Source organism: Apium graveolens, chromosome 8 (genome assembly GCF_009905375.1).
Source record: "Apium graveolens cultivar Ventura chromosome 8, ASM990537v1, whole genome shotgun sequence".
Lineage (NCBI taxonomy): Eukaryota > Viridiplantae > Streptophyta > Magnoliopsida > Apiales > Apiaceae > Apium > Apium graveolens.
In genome coordinates, this window is record NC_133654.1 from 113,318,390 (window position 1) to 113,325,669 (window position 7,280).

Here is a 7,280-nt window from a genome sequence, read left to right on the forward strand (position 1 = left end):
CACTATCTGAAAGGTCAGATGCAATAATAACAGGAAAATTAGATGCAACACCTAAAAAATCATACCTTAAGTATTTAGGAAAAGGCTTAAGCTCGAGTGTAGGAGCTTCTTCAATAGATGGCTTGAGGCGCTTTGGAAATTTTTTTAGCTCTTCCAATCCAAGAGATTCAAACGGCATATCCAGCCTTCGCTTCCAAGGAGAAGCATTCAAATATTGCAATTGTTCATAACCTTAATCATCTTCACTATCTGAATTCCCTAACAAGGCTTTCTCTAAGGCATCAGACCTTAGCATTTGATCAAGTTCTGAAGTAACAACATAATCAACCAACTCCACTTTTAAGCACTCCTCTTTCTCAGTAGGGAATTTCATGGCATTGAACACATTAAAAGTCACATCCTGATCCAGTACTCACATATTAAGCTCACCCTTCTCCACATCAATCAAGGTTCGACTAGTAGCCAATAATGGTCTTCACAAGATTATGGGAATCTTCTTATCCTCCTCGAAATCAAGATTTACAAAATCAGCAGGAAATATGAGTTTGTCCACTTTGACCAAGACATCATCCACAATGCCTCGTGGATATGTAATAGAGCGATCAGCCAACTGCAAGGACATATAAGTATGCTTTGGATCAGGTAAATATAACTTCTTGAAGACTAACAAAGGCATCAGACTGATGCTGGCTCCTAAATCACACAAACACTTGTTAAACGACAAGTTTCTGATGGTGCAAAGAATAGTGAAGCTTCCAGGATCTTTAAGTTTCGGAGGCAACTTGTGTTGCAGCACAACACTGTATTCCTCCATGAGAGCAACGGTCTCTAAGTCATCAAGCTTCACTTTCTAAGAGAGAATACCTTTCATAAACTTCGCATAACTAGGCATCTGTTCAAGAGCTTCAGCGAAAGGTATGTTGATGTGAAGTTTCTTGAACACCTCCAAAAACTTCTCAATTTGCTTATCCAACTTTTTGTTCTGCATCCTCTTAAGAAAATAAAGTGGAGGACATATCTGTGTGTCCCCTATATTACCCTCACGAGGAGTGTGTTCCACAGTAGTCTTCCTTGGTTCCCCTTCCGCTTCCTTCTGTACTTTTTCTTTAGCCACAGCTTCATCTTCCGAAACTTGAGCTTTTTCGGAATTCGCAACCTTCCCAGACCTCAATGTAATTGACTTAACCTGCTCCTTAGCTTCTTTCTTCCCTGGAACTTCAGTGTCACTAGGAAGTGTACCAGGTTGACGATTTAGCAAGGCATTGGCAATCTGCCTAATTTGATTCTCCAAGGTCTTGATAGACACCATATTGGCAAGGTTGTTGCACCGCATTCTGAGTGTTGCTCCAACTGAAATTAGGATGATTGCGGTTGCAGGGATGATAGGTGGCTGGAACTGGTTGCTGTGACCTCTGAAAGTTGCTCACGAACTGAACTTATTCACTAGAAATAGCACACTGCTCTGTCTCATGCGTACCAGCATAAAGCTCACAGACACTAGTGATCTGATTAACTCCATAATTATCCAAAGAATCCACCTTCATTATCAAAGCCTTAAGCTGAGCAGTTATAGTTGTAGCTGCATCTACCTCTAGAATTCCTGCTACCTTGCCTTAAGTTAGTCTCTGAGAAGGATTCTGGTATTTATTAGCAGCCATCAGTTCAATCAATTTATAAGCTTCATCGTAGCTCTTAGCCCATTAGGCTCCTCCTAATGCTGCATCAAGAATGGGTCTAAAAGTTGCACCCAACCCATAGTAGAAACAGTTAATGATCATCCAGTCAGGCATCCCATGGTGAGGACACTTTCGAAGCATCTCCTTATATCGCTCCCAAGCCTCACACAAAGACTCTCTAGACTGTTGCGTAAATTGAGTAAGAGCATTCCTAATTGCAGCTGTCTTTGCCATAGGAAAGAACTTAGTAAGGAACTTTTGAGCAAGATCTTCCCATTTGGTGATAGAGCCTGGTGGTAGAGAATGCAACCAACACTTAGCTTAATAGCATCTTCAGACACATTATTGAATTTAAAAGTGTCGCAGATCTCGATGAAATCTCTAATATGCATGTTGGGGCCTTCTGTCGGAGAACCCCTAAACTGAACTGAGTTCTTTACCATCTGAATCGTGCTTGCTTTAATTTCAAAAGTGTTAGCCGCGATGGCTGGTCGGACAATGCTAGACTGAATATCATTAATCTTCGGCTGAGTGTAATCCATCAAAGCCTTAGTATTCGCTTCCGGTTCTCCCATTGCAATAAGAGCTTCCTCTTCAACTTTCTCCTCAACAAGAACTTCTTCCTCTACTAAAACCTCTTCCTCTTCTTTATCCAGTGTTCTCTTTCGAGATCGAGAAAGCGTTAGCATAAACCCTCTCTAGAGTACCTGAAAAAGCAACAAGCAAACAAGTAAAATATCCAAGTCAATGAACTTTAACGACCACTAATGTCAAGCACATAAACTAAAAATTAACTCCGAGTCCCCGGCAGCGGTGCCAAAAACTTGTTAGGACGAAAACACGTGCTAATATTCATGCAAGTATACACGATCGCAAGTAATATGTAATTATTTTAGTTTATTCCCACAGAGAATAATTTAGGTTCATTTCAATCAATGTACTTATACAACAATGGTATGGTTATTATTCAATGTTAAGATGATAACAAGTTAATATTGTTTATAGCTAAGATTATTAACTAACATGCAATTAACTAAAAGATTAAAAGATTGAATTACGTATATAACACAAATATGGGATTTTAGCTTCATTACTACTTCATTCAATAGCCTTTTTGTTCTTAACCTTTATACAATGGTGATGACACTAATCAAATAACGCGAAACTAGTAAACGCCAACTTTCATTGTACAAATACCCTACTACCAGACATCCATAAAAGAGATAGAAGCAGAATACACACCAATTATGTGGAGACCCTATATGTCTATAAAATTTGACAACATAAAGGTCTAATGCGCAAGTTATCTATCGTGATTACATAGGGCAAGTAAGATGGTTAAAATTACATACGAATCATGCATATCAAATACATGAACCTATGCTAGCATGGCAAGTTCTAAACCCTATATTCACTTCCGCTTCAATAAAGATTAACATGCTATCTTATAAGTTCGCGACGCTCATTAGACGAATAAGCACAACCACTACTAGGATATCATACAATCACCACACACTAAGACATCGAAACAAATTAACTAAATAAATCCATAAGTAAATCCGCTAGAACCCCACGATAATGATTAGCCCATAACCGAACTCATCATCACCGTGGGTTCCGATGAAAGCATGGTATAATAAACTAAGTCTTTATAAATACGAATAATTAATCAAAGTACGTTAAAAAAGAGTATAGATTCAGCAAACAAGAAAACTAGCATCCAAGATTACAACTTAAAACAAAGAATCACAAGAAGGAACTAGATCCTCTTCGCCTTGGTTGAATTGTGCTCCTAGGTTTTCTCGCTGCCTTCTCCTTAGTCTCTGTTATGAATAACGTCTTTAAGTTGTATTTATATAGCAGCCCAATCAGAAGAGAAGTCCAGAAATCAATCTTTTATTCAAAACAGGATTCTGAAATCCCGACCGCGCGGCAACGCGATTCACTAGCGCGAGCGCACTGTCCTTCTGCCAACCCGGCGCGGGCGCGCGCTATTACAGCGTCGGCGCATTGACCTTCTGGAAAAACTTCTTCTGCTTGCTTTTCTGGAAAATTTAAGATGACGATCCACGAGCTTATATTCAAGACACCTTCCTAACACCATTTTAACGTCATTGCAATGCTAAACCTCCTGATTCTCCAACTATGCCTGAAATGCAAAAACACTACAAAACACATCAAGAACACAAATAACTTGAGTACAAAACACCGTTCCAAGCCTTTATAGAACGTTCTAAGTGGACATAAATGCTACTTAACAAATATTTGAGCACAATAAATTCTTGTAGCAATATACTCAGCTTCAGCAGTTGATGTGGAAATCGACTTTTATTTCTTCCTCAACCAAGAAACCATTCTGCCACCAAGAAATTGGCAGCTTCTTGAGGTGATTTTCATGTTTATTTTGCGTCCTGCAAAATTAGCATCTGAATATCCAATTAGCTTAAAATCTAAATCTCTAGGATACCATATTTCAAGATTTATGGTGCCTTTTAAATATCTAAAAATTCTTTTCATAGCTAATAGACGTGGTTCCTTTAGATTAGCCTAGAACCTTGCACAAAGACATGTAGCATACGTGATATCAGGTCTACCAGAAGTCAAATATTGGAGTGAGCCAATCATACTTCTAGAGTTAGTTATATCTACTAATGAACCAGTATTTAAATCTAACTTTGTTGCATTGGCCATAGGAGTTGTTGCAGCTGAACTGTCTTGCATTCTAAATCTTTTGAGCAGATTCCTGGTATATTTTTCTTGATTTATGAAGGTTTCTTCATCTTTCTGCTTTACTTTTAATCCCAGAAAATAACTAAATTCTCCCATAATACTCATTTAATATCTAGACTACATTAGCTTTGCAAACCTCTCGCAGAGTTTATCATTGGTAGAATAAAAAATTATATCATCAAAATGTATCTGTACTAATAACAAGTACTTACCATGGTACTTATAAAATAGAGTTTAATCAATTGTACCTCTTTTGAAACCACTTTCCAATAGAAATTGAGCAAGTGTTTCATACCAAGCTCTTGGAGCTTGCTTTAGTCCATGGAGTGCATTATCCAGCTTATAGATGTAATATCTGGGATATCGCGTGTAATTATTTTTATCAATAAATGATTCTTATGTGATTATTACGTGAATTTTCGTGAATTATCTGTTGATTGATAATAATATTTAAATATTTATATGTGACAGGATATTAGTATGTTAATTATAGTATGTCCAGAATAAAATATAGACAAGTGTGGTATTTTTCTGGTAATTTTTGGAGTTTTATATGACTTTATATTATTTTATGAATTTATTAATTATTTTCTGAATAATTACAAAATTATTTTATAAAGCCGGGAATCGTCCAACCTCAACCATTTTTACGTTTTTACAACTCGAAACTCCTCCGAAAACTCCTTCCTAACCTAATCCGGTAATTCCGGACATTTTCCGTGTTTTCACTTTTTCAATCCGGATTACGGTTTAACCCGTACGCGTCACGACTTACAATTTTCGATACGATAATTATTTACATATATCAACAAAACCCGTATTCTCGAAAGACGGGATAATATTACATTATTTTTGTATAAAGTGTTTTATAAAAAGCCCGGTTGAGATAATTATCCAATACGGGTATTAAATCGAATCGTTTTTGCAGTTACGTAGCGGCTAAGTAACTAATTTATCGATCCAAATCGATCCAACACGAACCAATATTTCATAAATATATATAGCCCTTTTATTATTTCATTTTATTCGTAAAATCATAATCGATCAGTAAACATATAAGAAATACAGAGAAAAACCCTAAAAAGTTTACGTTCTTGATAATCAAACATACGAATGAAGGCGTTATCGAACTCCGATTTAAGCGTGCAATATATCAACATGAAGCTCTCGAAAAAAACTCTTTCTCAATCAACCATCTATTTGTATGCAGAAATCACGGTATTTTTTCCTATTTAATTATTTTAATTCGAATTATATAAGAATTTTTGTTCTTGATGTTTTTGATGTGATTTGATGGCATAATCATGTAAATATTTTCTTTCTGGTCATTTTTGTGACGGCCTCAACCCCGGGGTCAGGAGTTGACATCACCAACATCAATAATAATCAACAGAATATAATCCAAATCAATAATTATACATATCCACGACCCGTTTACCAAGACCTTTTTCCAGGTTTAAGTATGATTTAGGTTACACAACTAACACAACCCAAACTACCTTCCACAATCCTGAACACTAATTTAATGCAGTAACTCAACAGACCTCTTCTGGTCTGAACACAACTACCTCACAAGAGCCTGGAACCGAAGGAACTGGAACTCTGCCCTGACTATCACGAAGGAATCTCCTAGTCATATGCAATACATATATAAAAACATTCTGCAAGGGTGAGCAATCAATTGCTCAGCAGTACCACTAGATAAATAACAAGTAAAAATGATTAAAGTAAAGCACTTATAAGAACAGAATTCATAACTTGCTAGAAAACAAGTAAAACATGTATAAACTGGATATCAAAACTAGCATGCTCTGTAAAACAATAACATCAGTAATGTGCTATGTATAAATACCAGAGTCCAATTCTAGCATGCTATTTTCATTTCCAAATCCACTGTATAAATCACTTGTTCCATTACGGGAACCACAAAGCCAAATCAGATACGTAGTGGATATGTGAAGACAGATGATCAGGCTATCAACACCAGACGGCTCCAACTGCCATCCCATATACTTGTTCCGGAACTCAGAGACTAGCTAGATCTCTGACCTGCTGGACTAATCGGTTATATATTACGCGCAACCGAATTAGCCTCTTACGCCACCTCAATAGGCCCCCCTGGCCCCAATGTATCTCATATCTGACCGTTTTATCCAGTTTCCAAAACACTTGTACCTATCTCATTTTCAAAATCATTCGTTTTGCCAACACACATATAAAATCCATTTCACAAATTATTTCATACGAGATAGGTACCTTTCGAAGTTACTTTTCCCCATAACAGGTTGAAAACAGTGATTTATAACTACAAGGGATACGTAACTTAAAACATTTTTGTTCCATTAGGATAATAAAACATTTAGCTATTCATATGTACTGAACCATAAAAGAATGGTCAGGGGTACTTGCCTTGCAGAGCTTTACGACTCTCACTGACTGATTTTAGATTGACTCGGACATTTGTCTTATGATCTAATTAGCAGACTATCCTGGATCCGATTTCAACGCTCACGTCCTTTGCTTGGAACCTCACTGTGCTCGACGACTGATCACTAGGTTATCTTTAGTCCAACGTCAATTCCTGAGTCCTTCGACTAACACCTACAGAGTCGAACTACTCTATGTTAGACAACCAGTTATGCTTGACATATCCTCGATAACACTTCTTCCCAAACGATAATAGTTTCCGACTCGTAGGTATTCGCATTACCATAATACACATAACAGATAAGGTCCATGTACTCAAAGCTCAGATTAGTATTCGATTTAGATAATTACATACATATACATTGTTTCGGAGAATAGGGTTGTCATATCCTTTACAAAATATTTTATCATAACACACCAGTAGGCTTCGCAACATACTTATTTATA

General features: G+C 36.9%; 1 non-coding gene across 1 annotated transcript; it reads left to right on the top strand.

The window, feature by feature from the left end:
* Window positions 1-1,788: 1,788 nt before the first annotated feature.
* Window positions 1,789-1,895, top strand: LOC141681324 (small nucleolar RNA R71). Its single transcript, XR_012558765.1, has one exon. It is a non-coding gene; the product is annotated as a small nucleolar RNA R71 (small nucleolar RNA).
* Window positions 1,896-7,280: the final 5,385 nt, after the last annotated feature.